The 16889-nt window shown below is 44.4% G+C and overlaps 1 protein-coding gene across 3 annotated transcripts in view; it reads left to right on the top strand.

The window, feature by feature from the left end:
• The window catches only part of SOBP (sine oculis binding protein homolog), a 111806-nt gene extending 104785 nt beyond the window's left edge, over positions 1-7021 (top strand). For all 3 annotated transcript variants that reach the window (XR_011149954.1, XM_069011031.1, XM_069011030.1), the window contains one exon: positions 6935-7021. The gene's annotated coding sequence lies outside the window, so the exon portion shown is untranslated. The remainder of the gene's footprint in view (positions 1-6934) is intronic.
• The last annotated feature ends 9868 nt before the right edge of the window (positions 7022-16889 follow it).

Raw genomic sequence — 16889 nt, 5'->3', positions numbered from 1 at the left:
CACACTCTGAATCAAAGGAGCAAGTGCTGATTTCTGATGGGCTCCTCCTGCTTTTCTATAAAGCCTTCTAGGGCATATGTTTCAAATATGAAATCTGATTCTTGAACTCAGTTTGGAAAATAACTACACCTGGTCTGATTTGTAAAGGTAGTAAGCATCTAGGGCTGTTGGCAAACAAAACACACAGCCAGAACTTCAGACAGCAAAAAAAGGCATAGCTCAACTGACAGACCCACAGAAATATGCAGAACCCGTGACACCTACATACTGTAGTCTACCTGACAGCTCCCAGAACCTCAGACCACTGATTTCAGAGATCATTTTGGTGCTTATTTTCCATTATTAGTTTTAATTGTCTTATGAAATTAAAATTATTTGAACGGAAATAAGCATCCAATCCATGCCGTTCCCTAAGTTGGTACAACCCACACTCATATTGAAACAATGAGTTACTCATAATTCTTTGCCAGGCTTTAAAGACTGATCAGGTGCTTTCATACATATAAGGTCTAATGTTCCTCATATTTAAGTTGGTTCAAAGCAGGTTTGGCTTCACTCAAAAGTGTTAAGTGTGAAACAGCCGTATGTGGAGACTTGAGCTCTTCATCAGACTGTACTTATGCTGTCAAGCTACCAAAGTCAGTGGTGCAGGGAAATTTTATGGGGGCAGGGAGGAAAGCGCAACTCAATTAAATACAGAGTCCCTTACAACAAAGACCATAGTAAAACAGACTCTTGTAAAAACACTTGTATAAACATCATCTAGACAACGACTGCCTTGACATGCAGGGGCCAAGATGCTGGATGGTATGTGTCTGATTGCCACTGAAACCTGATGAGGACCTAAGCACCTCACAGCCTTTGTGAAGCTTGACCCTGAAACACCATGCCCAACTTCAGTTCGGAGCAGTGTGCTCTGAACAACCGTGAGGAGCTTATAAACTACCTTTCGGTATTACAAGCAATACCTGAAAGTGGGAGTGAAAGGAGCAAAAACACTTTTGAGGACTGTGGTTGTGAAAAAGTTGGACATACTCAAGCAGGGAGCCATAGATTTTAAGATAAAATTAAATTCTTGTTAAAAAAGCACAGTGGAAGATAGAAACAAAGTAGAAACAAAGCTCTTTGAGCAAGAAGTCAGGAGGAAGTCAGACAGTGGCAAGCAAGACTTTCTGAAGCAATTTTTGTTTCCAGATTACCTGCTGAGTCTCTCCTGTGTATTTTTAGGTCCTATAAAGGTAAGCATGTTTCTGGGTGCCTCCGCCAGTCAAGGCCTCACAGCTGAGACCTACTAATCATGACCTTATTTACATTATTTTGATAACGAGCTGCACTGCACTCGCAGGACTGAAAGTTGTGTTTGGAAACGTGTGTGATCATCTCGTGAGAGCCGTGAATCGAAGTAACCTCTAACATTCTGCAGAACCCTCAACTATTTAATGTTTGCTTCTACCATGAAAATTACAGCTGATTAAATATCTGGGCTTGATCCTGCTCAGTACTGCGTGCACTCAGCGTTCGGTGCCTCTAATGCAAGTTGAAGGCCCTCGGCACGTTAGAGATCGAGGTCCTGCCTCTGACTCCTTTGCATGACTTTACTTCCCCAGACACAACTTTGATATTTGAAAAGAATGGTATTCCTGTACAACATGTGTCTCAATTTGTAATGATATCCACCCTGCAGCTGGCTTGCTTTTCCAAGAGTTTCTGAAACATTGCTGCCTCAAATTCAAGCCAACCTTCAATAGCAAATTATCTAAAGGCAAAGAGGCTGAACTGCATTTGCTGAGAGGACACCTGTACTCCCTGCTGTGCTCCATCTTCCAGTCCCAGTTTTGGACTTTCATGCTGTGTAATGTAATCATCTTCTATGAAGGCAGATATTAAAAAAAAAAAAAAAAAAAAAGAAATAGGTGGTTTAGGGATTGGGTAGTGTTGAGTGAAATAACTATAGAGTTCTGACCTCTCTGGAAAGATCTGCATCCCATCATCAGGTGATTGATATTGAAACCTATGGTTAGAGCAATTTTCAGCCATTTATTTGGAGCCCACGTGGTTAAATGTAAAACTTCGTGTTGCCTGCTTATGCTCCAAATATTTATAAGCCTTCCTTGAACCACTTGTGCTGCCACTTCTAAGTTCCTTATCCAAAAAGAGGAGAAAAAAATGCTCTTTCCCACAGGAATTCTCCAACTGAGAGAATCTTGAACATGACTAGAAAAGATACATGATGAAGTCATTGAAAATTTGAATTCTGACCCTAAATTTAAAAGTTCAGTTAAAATGCAAATTCAGTTTCATTTGAAGCAGTTTACCAATTATTGCTGAAATTGTCATCTTGGTGGTAAAAATATTGTTCCTGTCTTCTTGAGGTGGGAAATAGAGAAAATCTAAAGCAGTATTTGGGCCCAGTGCAGGTTTTTCAGTGTCCAGCAGTGCTGGGCGTAAGGGAGATGCCCTAAGGGGCCTGGCACTGCACTGAGGTCAATGCTCGGTCTCACCCACTTGCTCCTTATGTGTTCGGGGTGGGTTTTTCCTCTTCATTCTCCCACAATATAATCCACGTGACATTCTTGCCACCTGAGCATGCCCCTGTGCTTTTGGATGAGTCTGCATCTGCTCTTGCTTAGACTTGAAAAGAATGAGGGCTGTGAAAACCAGGGAGAAACCCTGTGGGGACAGTATCAGGCATGCAGTCCTGGATGGTTATGGACAGTGGAGTTGTTCATGGGAAAATGGGAAAGTGTTGATTGCTTCCTGATACAGGATGCTGAAACTTTTCACTAAGAAGGTTCATTGCTGCTTCAGAAAGTTTTGTTATGATTGTTATAATTTTGTGGCCCACAGAAACATTTCAGGTTAAAAAGCCAGGCCCAGGTGTGGCCCAGGTGAGGAGGAGAAATCTCAGAGGGAGGTACAGGCTGTGGCTCAGCAAGATACCCATCCTCACCATCCTGCATACCTCTACCAACAGTTAAACTGCCTTTCTCTGGCTATGTAACTGGTTTTACTGGAGAGATCAGGTTGAATAAGAAAATTGAGAAGAACCTTCGAATAGCCAAAAGCATAGTGGTTTAGGCCCACAAGAGACAGCTGAAATGCAAGTTAAAGTTCCTATTCTGATTCAGACAAAATTGGAGGTTTAAAGAAGGGTAATCACATCACACTGGTTGCCTGTTTTCAGGAAAGGAGAGTAGAAACTGTCTGGATTTGGTTTACCTTCTTTTTCAGTTTTGGATATTTTTTTTTTTGTTGTTTGGTTCGGTTTTTTGGCGTGGTTTTTTTGTTTTGTTTTGGCGCTTTTTTTTGGGGGGTGTTGTTGTTGTGGTTGGTTTTTGAGGGGGGAGAGGGTGTTTTGTTTGTTATTTTTTCAAAAAATACCTTGCAAAAGTCCAACTTTATCCCAGCTTAGAATGGGAGAACTTGTTGAAAATCTGGCTGTTTTTTTTCAGAGGAAAATCAGATCTTCTGTCACATCTGCACACCAGTGGGGCAAAGCACACTATTTACAAGGCTGGAAAACACACTGGTGCTGCACTAGCTGGGGGACACTGGGCTGCCTTGTTGTTGTGGAGATATACCCAGTTACCCCAGTGTAAGTCAGGACTGGCCCTGGCAGGCTCTGTGGACACTTCCAATGTAGAGATTAGAAGTCCAGAACTGTGATGGCATTTTCCTCTTTGCATGATCCATGTACATACCTCAGAGTCCCCCAAAATATAAACCAGAGACCCACTGTCAGTAACAGCCTGGAGAAAATGGTGCAACAATTCACAGAGTTGGGGGTGTCCTTACCACTTCTTCTGCCTAGACATAAAAGGCAAATCCCAGGGCTCTTCCCCAGTGCACTCCCTGAAGTCACAATGTCTGCTCAGACTGCAGCTCATGTTTCAGTAGAAGGGAGAGCCTGAGTTCCACAGGTGACCCAAAGCTGAGGAGGATCTTTGGCTTACAAGGTCAGAGCAGAAGAAAATCACTATCTTTGAAATCCAGAGGTGGTGCTTAAGGACTCTGCTTGTTTTCTCATTTGTGCTAAAGGTCCTCCCTGTCTTTTGCAATATGGCATCCCTTCAGTTAGCTCATGGAAAGATAAATCACAGAGTATTCAAAGGGGAAGGTTTTAATGAAGAAGCTTGAACTGCTTTAAGAATTGTGGAAAAAAAAGAAAAAGAAAGAATTACAGAGCTATTACAAGTAACAGATGATTCCCGAGTGTTTCCAGGGCTGAGCTTGCTCCCATGCTGACTTTAGCTGCACTCTTGTGGTTTATCTTCAGAGCAGTTTCCTTGAGAAAATACTTGCAGTGCCTTTACTCTAGAGCCATGCATGTCCCAGATGAGCTAGGCCTCTTTTAGCACATCAGCATTCATTGTCTGGGTGAATTAAGTGCTGTGCTATATTATGGGAACTCTGCCATGCCAGTCCACATCAATGATTTTTTCAGCCTTCCCCACCCAGTCTCTTAATTTTTTCCGAACAATAAGATGTGAATCTGGAGACAGAAATGTTCAATGGGGCATAGAATGACAGGGAAGCAACCATGGAAAAAACTGTGTGTGTGTCTGGATGTGTGCATGAGTCCAAAGGCATGTCAATGACATGGCCCCTCTGAGGGGACAGGACATGACTGGGGAGGCCATCACTGCCAGCCGGAGCATGCTGCCATGCTTGTCTCCTGGGGCAGTGCTGGGAGCAGACACACAGGGATCAGTGCTTGGGGGTGGGGGAGCAGAAGGACATATCGCACAGCTGAGCCACCCAGCTCCTCAGCATGGAGGGGCAGGGAGGTGATGCTTCTAGCATTTGGCTCTACCAAGCAGGACCAAGCTTACCACCACAGGACAAAGAGCTGTAGCTCTGCAACAGCACCTGGAAGGAGCTGGATAACTGCAGAGAGGGAACAGAGAGTGGGGAGGCTTTGCCTTAGCTGCCAAATTGACCTGCCATGCTCTAATTATGTGCTGCTCTGAGCAAGGACTTAAATCCTCACATGTCAGGCATCAACCAAAGAGGAAGCTCTGTGTGGGTGAGTGCAGCCTGTGTCACATCTGCCAATGGCTCAGGTTTTGACTAACAGCCACACAGCACCAAGAGAGAGTGCAGCTCTCACCTACTGCAGGGAATCACTGCATCACTATCTGAGCCCACAGATGAACCTCCAAGCACCTGCTATAGCTGGGTCATCATGCAATTGAGTTATTCTCCTTCCCCCCCCACCCCCCTTTAACAATAGGGCAGAAATGATCCTTCTTACTTGTTCTCTTTCCCTCATCTTTTCCATGCTGTCTCCTGGGTTTGAACTACAGCCTGCCTCTAACTTCTAGGTGGTCTTCCAACCCAGGATCAGCCCAGCCCTACTTGACTTTGGAAAGCAAGCAAAACCCAGTGTGCTTACCTCAGCACAACTCACATAAGCTCAACTCTATGGCTTTATCCTGATGAAAATTCTTTTGTGGTTGATGCAATTTTTCTATCTGATCAGCAATATTTGATGTGTGTTGAAGGCAGGTTCAGCTAGGGTGAAGAGCATATGTCGATCTCCTAAAAAGTAATTTGGGGTTTTTTGGGGGGAGATATAAATAGCTGACTTTATTGTGCTGGTCATGCACGCTAGTGCTGGCACGAGGTGCATAGCATTGAGCTCTGAAGCAGTGATGACTAGCGTGTTCTCATTTCTTTATAGAACTTTGCATGCTATGCCTGATACAGATTTTTATTTTGTAACTTGATTGCTACAAAGATGCATTCATCAAACGTGATTACTGCCATATGAGCCAGTCACCAGGGAAGGTCCTTCTCGCCGTTCAGCACAATGGACACTGAGTCCATTGGCAGCAGGGGAAAATAGATAGAACTTACACAGCAAGATGACCGCGCCAGGCAGAAAGCATCCAGAGCCACTGAACTTCTTTATGCCTCCCCTTGCAAATCTCTTACTGGTCTGTGCCATGTACCATGAGACTGGTTAGTGAGGGATGGAAATTAATTTCCATTGATGTATGGAAAGAGAGAAGTAGAGTGAGGTTTCATACAGACATTACAGGTTTAATTTACTCTGCTTCCCTTTTTACACCAAGACTTCAAGCCAAAAAATGTGACAGAAAGCGGCTGTGTACTTCACCTTAGTAGGTGGATACATCCCAATTCTCAGTCTAGTTCTTGTTCACAGCTCTCTGTAGACACAAAGAAGCTCATCTCACTGGGCACGTTGCCTGAAAGCACAAACATTACTCTTTAACCTAGATGTGGTGGCCTCCATGCCATGGAAGTTTATGCTGGTCAACATATTCAATGTGCCTTCCAGTCTCTGCTTTGAGGAGGGTGGAGGTTTGGCAAGGGGATACAGGCACATTTTTGAGAGGGATTGCAGAGGAGCCAGTGTGAAGGGGAGATCGTGGAGCAGACGGAGAAGGAAAACATGCCCCAGCACCAAAACAAGGCTGATCAGTACTGCAGAGTTTCAGGCCAAATCTGTAGGGGACAGCAGATCCCATCCAAGGAGACAGAGTCCAAAGCTCACTGTGCAGGGAGAGAGAGGGGACAATCTCTGCTAGGTAGCTTACATGGTCAGCTGACAAGGGAAGCAGAAGCACACGAAGCAACGGTGTATCTCCCAGTAGCCCCTAGAAAAACTTAAGACTCAGGAGCTTATAACTGCCAGGGTGTTGTTGAGAATGAACTATAATTATATCAGTTTCCACCTTTTTATCACAGGAATTCCTTCGTCTTCTACTCCAGCAACCTTGAGGGCTGCATGTCCTGATGGCCCTTGAGGCACAAGGGGCAGGCAAGGCTGAAGCGGTGGACTTGTGCCTCAGCCTGACTGCCTGCCCACTGTGAGGCTGTGTGGGAATTGAGCTCAGGCAGTGCCCAGCCTGCCTGCAATGAGCCTCCTGCCGCTCACCCTGACCCCCTCTGCTTGTCTGCTTTGCAGGAGCACTCGCTGACAGGGTACCTTGCATGGAGAAAGGGAGCAGAGCAAACCACGTCACTCCACCGAATGACACCAGCTGGTCCGCTCACCACCCCCTCTGGCTGAAAGTCCAGCAAAGAAAGCAGCTTCCTGTCATGAAGCCCCTCCGAGGAAGTCTCGGTCCCACGGGTGCCTTTGACCCAGAAGACAGCACGTCATGGATCCACACAGTGTGCTCAGCATTCCTGCGACCACCCCTCTTCTCCTCTCGGAACGCTTTTTCCTCTTGGTTTCTTGCTGGGGGGGATTTTTCACCCGGGTTTCAAAAACCACATGGACCAACATAGGTACTTTTCCCTCACTGACTTCGAAGTTCAGATATTTGAGACTGGACAATGATACGGATTTTTTTTAATTTTTTTTCCTTTGAAAAACTGCTGTGGTTTTGCTGCTACACTAAGAATCGTGATTTGCATTGTATGGTTTTGGACCTATTCAAGTTTTGATGGGGGAAAGGGGTAATACTGGAGTAGCAACACTTCAGAGTCATCTCTGTCCTACCCATGATGCACTTTTAAATGAAGAGTTAGAATATTTTATTGGCTAATATACTTTCCTTGTTATTTTTACAAAGGCCACCTTTATCCTTTCTAATGCCATATTTTCAGTGTTACACTTTTATGGCTTTTAATTTTTGATTTGACAGATGTAAGAAGCAGCATGAATAGTTTATACTGTGGTTTTTCAGAGACTGAATGCCAAGAGAACTCAGTAAATGTTTATTCTTCTCAGCTTTCTCTTTAAATTCCCCTAAATAGCGCCCCATTTGGGAACAGAGCAAGAGTGTTGAACTAAAGACCAAAATTCCCTCAAGGTGTAAAATAATCTGAGGGGAATATTTGCTGGGCGTCACGAAAGACTTGGATGAAATTTCAACCCTGATGGTTTTCAGTGATCCAGGAAGGCAGTGAGACAATCTCTCCATATGCATAGCCCTTTCATGATAATTAGAATGGTATGGACAAACCAATGAAAACAAGGGTAAAGTGAGAAAGATCCCCCATGATTCTGTTTCACTGTTTGCTTTCTCCTGTCATGGTTAAGAGAAATGTGCAATTTGATCCTCAATCAGTGGGTGGAGGATAACAGGGTAGAATTTACTTGTGTGCACTTGTACAGTTGTAGCCAAGAGTCCAAAAGTACACTAGAGCATGTTATACTGGCACTGAATTGGTAAGAGAGTTGTGGAGTATCCCATTCTGACAAATAAAAAAGAAAAAAAAAAGAAAAGAAAAAAAATACAAAAACCCATAAAAACCCCACAAAAAATCAAAAAGAAAGAAAAAAACATAAAAAAAATTTCAGATCACCTTGTGATTCAGTGTAACTGTTTACTAACTCGAATAAAGCAATTGTTCACTCTTGAGTGTTCAGAGTACACCTTTTCTATAAGGCTGCTGCGGGGAAGACAGGAGCAGTTTGCAGGAGCAGAGGCTCTGTGTCAGTGGTGTTGGGGGCAGGGCAGCAGGGTCAGTTGAACCAGAGCCTTGTAGTGATGGTGCACTATGAGCACTATGTATATACTGTATTTCTATATTTTCCTTTGTACAGATTCACTTAAGTCAAGCTACTGTTTTACAGGTGCTCCTTATTTATTAGAGCTGTGAAAGCTTGGAAATCACACCGGGCGAGTAAGCTCGCTTTTTAAAAAAAACAAACAAACAAACAAAAAAAAAACAACAACAAAAAAAAAGGGGGGTGGGGGGAATCCAACAACTCCTGAGTCTAGGGAGAGAGCTCAAAGACATTTTGATGAAACATCTTCGAGAGCAAGAATTTGAAGCACCCTTAGCGTGCTCTGCTTTCCTTTTGGTCTTGCAGCGCTTTTCTCTCTCCCTGACTGGTGTCAGATTTATTAAAACAAAATAAATCTCCAAGAAAAAAAATGCACTTAAATGTGCTGTTGTTTTATTTTTTTTTTTTTTCCCCCTCTTTGTGCATGCAGTTATTCATTCCTCTACCTGCCTGGTCACAGACAAAAAGACCCCTGAGTCTGAAGCCACAGAAAAATATGTGTAAGTTGTTCTTGAAAGCTGTATCTATGTCCCTTCCATCTTCGTGCCTCCCTTGACACTTCTCAGTTTCTGCAGTGTTTAAGGCATGGGGAGAAAAATCCCTGCACTTAGCACAGTGTACAGTTAGGTCCTGATCTTGGAGAAGATCCCTGGGTAGATGCAGTGGCTGGAGCTTCATTGATTTTGAGACGATCTGTGCTGCATCTGGGGCAGCATACAGAGGGTATTCTGCCTGCCTTTTGCGAGCATGGGGCTTTTCTGTGCATGGACTCCCGCTGAAACCAGAGGTTCTTCAAAGGACCAAACTCCTCCCAAGTGCCCTCAGGCCTCTGCAACTGCTATCTCACACAGTAGCATTTGCTTCCCAGCTCTTGGCCAGCACAGCCAGCACTGCTGATGGAGGGCTTGGAAATGTCCGGTGAGCTCTGGAACTGTTTGACTGATTTCATTACCCAGCCATGTAAGGCAAACAACAACAGCCTAAGCGTGCCTGCTTGGAAGGGCACATAGAGTAAAGCTTGTCTCCCCAGTAAACAGCTTGCTGCATCTCTATTTATTCATCTGAACTTGGCTGTAAAACGAAGGCCGTGTGTATTGATTTTGATTTTGTCAGTGGTCCAGAATTGTTAGCACACATTTTCACTCTTCTGAAAAACAACAGACTCTTTAGAGAAATCTTTCTCTCTGATGAACTGGTTTTCTTTTCCAGAAATGGAATCAGCTTGTCAAAAATCATCAGGACAGCAGAGGTAGAGAAGGTGATCTAGGCTAGAGCTGGCTTCACATGTTTCCACTGATCACAAACTTACCTTAGCTTTCCTGAGAATTTGCTCACCTTATGCTTTCTTAACATCTTACCCCAAAATTCAGAATGTGAACAACTGCTTTGGACAGCTGAATCAGTTCATTGTTTGCTATTGAAAAAATATCTCCAGCTGCATATATGGGGAGAAATACCCAAGTATACATAAACCTTGAGGAAAATGCAGACCAAATGGTACAATACATTATTCAAGAGAAAAACCTGCTTTATTTCTGAGGCCAAATCCATCCCTTGTATGATGCCAACAAAATGAATGGAATTACACAAAGGATGTAAAGGTCCTTTGCAATTAACGGGAACCCAGCAAACACTTGCAGAACGGTGCTCGTTTGCTGCTGACATTATTTATTAAGCACTGAGACCTAATAGCCAAGCCAAGCTTTTTCCTGGAGAACTCATCATCAAGGAGACAAAGAAAATCCTATGCACTGGGAGATACAGGGGAAGGTTCCTGCGTGCAACAGCCATCACTCCAGCTCTTGCACATGTACGGATTTGGGATGCAGAGACTGTCTCCATGAGTGGAGAGAGGCAGTTTTGCCTCGGGTCTCAGAGCAGCCGGCCGTGCATGCATCCCTTCACACTGCTGGGGCAGAGGGGGAGTGTGCTGTGATCAAGCTGCAGGAGCCCTTCTGCTAGCACTGAATTCTTGCTGTCAGCGAGAATTTTGCCCTTGTGATAAAAGGGGGTCTGCGTGCTGCAAGCACTCTGCATTAATTTCCTCCTGTGTTGTCTTAGATGATTTTTGAAGGCTTTATTTTGTTTAGAACTACTACACATGACAGTTTTTTGAGTGGCCCAATTCCGTGAAAAAAGATGTCCCTCAAAATGAAAACAATTCATGCTTTTTCCATGCTAAATGATAGAAATAAATTTGCTTTGTTCAAATAAGTGCTGTGAGCCAAATTTGCAAGGATGCTTATCCAAGTGAGATATCCCATTCTGAGGTCCATATTTGGACACTCAAATCAACACTCAGCCAAACACATGCATGAGGCATTTCAATGCCATTTGGACTGTCCATATATAGAACTGGATGCCCAAACTTCATTGCCTTTGTTTTAAAAATAGACCTGGAATATAAAGACATCATTTAATAATAACTATGACAAACATTTTGTGTGCAAACTAAGAGCAAATTTGCTGATGCTGGTTCAGTTTGATTCCCCTGGAATTGCTCTGGATTTACAGAGGTGTAACTCAGAAAAGAAGCAGTGTCTTAAGTTGTTATGCCTTCCACTCTCACTGGAAGTTGACTTGATATTTGGGATCCGTGAGTAAGGAAAGGTGGTACTCAGTATCACTCAGTATCCACTGTGCAGCTGAGGGAGAGAGAATCAGAAATTGAGTTGAACCTGCTTCATACTGAACATAAAGGCTCAAATGTTTTGAAACAGGGAGAACTACTTTACATAGATTTGCACACATTTTAGTTGTCATTTATGTGGTACTGGGCAAAGAAATGCATTGCTACCTTGAGCAACACTGGGACATTTTGCACAGAACATGGTAAACATCAGTAAAACACAGAGAGCTGTGAATAACAGCGGAGCAGCAGCTTCTGGCTGTTTGCTTCCAGCAATGGTGGGAGCATGGGTCCTCAGAGGTGCAATGGATGCTGGCTGCAGGGTGCTGCAGCACCTCCAGGGGGGACAAGGTGTCTGATACAGGGGTGCTCCTCAGACTGAGGAGATTGTTGACCAGTCAGAACCTGTTGGGACTTGAAGTTCTGTGACACTGTGAGGAACAGACTGAGCCACAAGGAAGAAGAAAAGAGTAACTTAGGCTGCTGACAGTCTTTCTCCAAGCTGTTCCCTGGTCTCTAAAGCCTCACCTATCTACTGAAACAGGTAGGTGTCCCAGCCACTTCAGCCACTGCCCTACTGAAATAAGTTTTCCAGTGATATTCAAGACACAGAGAGGCAGCCAAATGCCCAGGGCCCTTCTTTACAAATGATGCAAACATCTAAAAGTTGCGTGTCCCTCCAAGTTATCCAGGCACATGACTATCACAGGAGAAGGGGCAGCCTCACCTGCTCCTTCCTGGGGCTCCCTGGCATCTGGGCAGCCCACGCTGCAGGTGGGATCCTGTCCCAGATGGGAAGGAAAGCTTGGTTATTATTCGCTGATAAGATAACTGAGGGCAGAGATGCATTGTGATTCCCAGCTCTCAGCAGGCCTGCTTCTGAAGGACCTTGCTGGACCTATTTAATAGAAGGAAAAGGCTTGAGGAAGAAGGAATGCTGCCTTCTTTTCCAGAAAAGTGTTGTACTCTGGGGGTTTGCCGAGGGACCAGGAGACTCAGCTTCACTCCTCTTCTTCAGCTGAAGGAATCGAGCCCACAGAAGCACATGCAAAACAAGTTGTTGAGAGAGGCTGTTATCCCTTCCCATGTCCCAGGCCAGAATCGATGTGATACAATCTGTCCTGGCTGGTCTACTGGGACACAAGCTATGCCAAGAAAGGCAGGAGAGATTCTCTTCATTTCTCAGGGAAGAGACGTGGATGTGACATCCACAGTGCCAGGAAGAGGGAGCACAGTCCTCCTATTAGTGCTTGAGGCGCTCTCTTGGAACAAGGGCATCTGCTACTTGTCCCGAAAGGGCTTTAGAATTGCTGCATTTACTGATCCATTACAGAGCCCACCTCTGAAGCAAAGGGAGCCTTCCCTAAGCCAGCTCCAGGAGTTCAGCCTGCTGCAGCCCCACTGTCCTCCATGCTTCCCGGGCCCTCAGCTCAGAGGACAGGGAGGGCAGGCAGCCAAAGAGCTCCCTGGGGCAGCCGCACTGGCAGCATCACTCAGCCAGCTTTGGAGCGGGGGAGTGTGTGCCAAGCTGGCAGAGCTGCCCCAGCATCTGCCCCACATGTGCTGGGTGATGCTGGGCCTTCACATTACTTGCCCTCTCCTGAGTACCTCAGGAGAGGGATGTGGTTTTTAACTCTTGCCAAAGGAGATTGATTTCTTGCATCCCAGTTGCTAGCATGGTCTTTGGCATGACAGGCATGTGAAATACAATGTTTGGGGGACACACACACACACACACACACACACACATGGAGACACACAGACACGCACAGAGACACACAGACACACACACAGAGGACTCGGGAGCAGTCCCAGGTATCTCCCAAAACTCAAGGCTGAGCAGGCACCCAGGCACTGAAGCACAGATGGATGCTGGGGAAAGCTTCTTGTCACCCTTACAGCCCCACAAGAGGTCCAGCAGGATGATTTACAGGCAGGGTCAGGTAGAGGAGCTGACACAGATGGGTCAGCGAGGGTGGGTGCCTGCCCACAGGCTTATTGTCAGTCGACATCCAGGGAACGAGGTGGGAAGAGGGGGGAGCATGAGTCAAATTCCTTAATAACGTGAATTATAAAATCATTTCCTGTGTTAGGGGTTAGGAAAGAGAGCGCAGGACCCGGAGATCTTCCAAACAGAAAACAGCTTTTGTTAAGGCTTTTGGCCTAAGGAGTTTGAGGAGGACTGGGGGGGCGGTGGGAAGGGAAAGTGCTGGCACATTTTTGGCTGGAAGCCTCAGACAACATATTTTTTATTCTAGTCTTTATTTTTCAAAATAAAATTATGGCAAAGCAGCAACAAAGAGGGGGGAAGAGGGTGAAATTAGGAGGAACAGCACCCAAGTATTTCCCACTTCTTTCTGTCCCTGCCATTAAATGCACTGGGTCTCCTTTATTATATACAGTAGCAGGATTAAGTCAGCAGCCCAAAGGCTAGGAATGCAACAAGATACTTTTATACTTATTGATCCTTTTTGGTTTTTTAGGGAGATTGTTTTCATGAAAGTTTAATTCACCTTTTTTAGCTTTTGAGTCTAACTGCCACACATTTTATCCTGCTTCTTTGTGAAATGCTAAATCCATCGGTAGGTTTTAGTTTCCTGGTGTAACTTTTCAGAAACTGTATATCTGCATAGCAACCCCACTGGAGGCAGCTTATGTCACGGTATCACATGTCAGAAAGATGAAAAGAACTCCAAATCTGAGCTGCTCCACAAACTTATGTCCCCCATTCTCGGACATATATCTTCTGTACTTAATATAAGTGTCAGGAAGGCAACTTCAAGGCCAGAGAGGTGCAAAGTTTTATCTCGGAGATGACAAAAAAAGAAAAAATTACCTCAATTCAGCCTTATGCTGACAGTCAAGTGAGAAACAAAGATTGTCTTTTTCCTCCTCTCCCCACTCCCCCTGACCCCCACCTCCCTGTGTCCCTGTTGTCTGCTTCCAACTGCAACCTGAGCCTGAATCCTGAGCCCAGTGTCCAGATTAGAGATTGTTGACTCAGATTTAGTGGTGAAATTTGAGCCAGGCCCTGTTGATGGCACAGCCTTGAAGGAGCAGGTTTACTTCAAGCCAAAAGAGAGATTACATGTCAGACGAGAGCCTGCCTTTTCTTTATCACAAACTTCCTGATCTCCCTCTGTTCTAACAGTGTGTGTGTGTCCCCCTGCTTTGTGCCCATTTTCAATTCCTTCTATAGGGTGTCATAAATCAGGAAATTAGCAAGTGTGTAGCAGCCCTTTGCCACAGGCAGAGACAATGAGCTTGCTGTGTTTTTAACCAGTGGGTAGCACTTAACGTAATCAATGGAGAGCTACGTGCAGAAAGGATGAAAAATTTGGTCTCGGTCTGACCACTTATGGGGCATTTCTCATCACCCAGGCAAGCTGCTTTTATGAGAATATGACATGCCCTAGAAGCTTGCTCTCCATTTTGCAGGAGAGTCATTAAAAGAAATCATTACATGTTTTTTTTGTTCCTTGGCACACACGCTGCTTTTCCTTGGCTTCTGATTTCATCCATCTTTCAGGCGCTTCGTGCCTTTAGTAATTTATGTGCAAGATTTTTCCAAACCTCCAAATGTTTTTCCATTTGGCAAACTGTGGAAGCCTCCACAGAATGTAACTGTAGAGTTTTCCTGTACTTCAAAACATGAGCCATGTTAGCACAAAGATGCATCTAATACTTGTAATCCTGTACATAAAAGCTATAAATTCATCTAAGACAATCAAAGACATCGTTCCTTCTTGCGAGTCTTTACCAGCCTTGTTGCTGTAACCCCTTCCTTGATCCACGAAAGGAGAATTTCTCTATGAGCATTGTTGTTTTCTTTAACTATAGTTTTTGGAAGCTTTATAGTAACATATGGAGAACCATTTTATTCTGCTGCTGTAGCTTTCTCAGTGCAGGCTATAAATTAGATAATTTTCCTCGTGTCTGATAGCCACACACTATCAGTCAGACACATTTGCTCCCACAGGAAAATCCAGGAGAATTCAAAAGAAAGAGATAATCTTCCCACCATATAGAATCTAATGGAAACTTTTATTCCCTACTCTAATACTTACAACAGTTGATTTAAAAAAATGTGCTAGGTATATCACCATCCATTAAGCTCACAGGTTTGTAGACTGCTTTTTACAGAAGTCTCCTCACATTGCTCCTGTCCAGCCCCTGTCTTTTGACTTGGATACATGCTGGAGGATACTCTGGCTGGGCTTTTTAAGGGCTCCTAAGGGGATCAAGCACTCCTATGGATTTTGGGGAGACTTAAGGAGGTCACCCAGCAGGGTAAGCATGGCCTCAAGAAGCAGTTAGGCTGCCATAATTTGCAATCTGGGCTGCTGTGGCTTTCTTTGGGAATGCAAACCCAAGGGGAGATTCATTAAATGTTTTTGATAACGCAGTCCAATGAGTGACATCCCTGAAATAGCAGGGTATGTAACCACGAGAAAAGAGATCTTTTTTCAGCCATCCACACTCCTGGGAAATTATCAGACACTGAGGCACAGGAACAGTATCTTTGCTTTTATTTGTTTATTTTCAAAATCCCTAAGTAATTTACAAGGTTGCACTATAAAATACTTTCATTTTCTGGTAGTCCCAACTGGACCAAGTTCCTGAAAAAAGAGTCTGTTTTGCCAGCAGAAATTGGTCCAGTTCAGACCTAAGGTATTATTTACACGGAGTTGTGCTCCATCCTTGCCTTCTCGGCATGTACTGCACTGCTTGACCTGGAAATAAATTCTCAGTGAGACTATAGAATAACTGGTGGGATAAGTCGCTTCAACAGTTCTTCACCCAAACTCCTGCATCTAAACTGAATTTACATGGGAAGAACTTAGTATATTTCATTTAAGAAAGGACATCTCTGATGTCTGCCAGTGCAAATCCTCCAGAATCAGTCTGGCACAGAAGAGAGGTGAATCAGACAGTGGCAGGGAGTTCTTTTGTAAAGAAATGAGGCTGAACGCTGAGAGCCTTTACAGTCCATTCCTGTCTTAGTGTCTATCTGTGTGAGTCCAAAGAAAGTAGAGAGAAGGGTCGGTGAAATCCTTCCAGCCAGCACTGCTGTGGTGGAGAGCAGACTTAGTCTCTTATACATCATTCCTCAGACTGCCAAACTATGGTGACATTTCTCTGAGACACACATGACATCCGCATTAACAGCTGAAGATATCATTGTGATCTGAGCTATTATGGTGAATTTATTGCTGTTATATCACTTTAAAATAAACTATTCCCTGACTAGATCAGATTAAGAGTACTTTATCAGTGTGGGCGTGAGGCACACTTTCTTCTCGTAATTTCCTTTGTCTTAAGTGACTCTAGACTTTTGCTTACCTTATTGGGTTGATAAACTAGCATACTCTATTGTCAACATGCATTAAAAAATAATACTTAGCTGTTGAGGGAGAGAATGTGTGGAAAACACCAAGGATACCAGGACACAAGTATGTGTTTTGCCCAGGCTATTAAGCGGCAGCATTTTACCATTTGCACAGCTCTTTTTTGAACCTAGTTTTTGTTTTTGACTGGCTGAGTGCTTTTCCTGCTCTCTCAAACTCCTCCGCATTGCATCCAGTTTGCTCTTCCAGAACTGATTGACTGCTACAGCAGGTCACCACCCCTGCTGAAATCAGCCAACAAGCCGACCATAACCCCAGCAGATGTTTGTGGTTTATAGGCCAAATGAGGGCCCAGCAGACCAGTGAAATACCAGCACCACAGATGTGGAACCTGGCCACTTGACACGAGCAACACAAAGCCCTG

The sequence above is a fragment of the Aphelocoma coerulescens genome, chromosome 3 (genome assembly GCF_041296385.1).
Source record: "Aphelocoma coerulescens isolate FSJ_1873_10779 chromosome 3, UR_Acoe_1.0, whole genome shotgun sequence".
Classification (NCBI taxonomy): Eukaryota; Metazoa; Chordata; class Aves; order Passeriformes; family Corvidae; genus Aphelocoma; species Aphelocoma coerulescens.
This window is presented reverse-complemented; position numbering and strand designations above follow the sequence as displayed.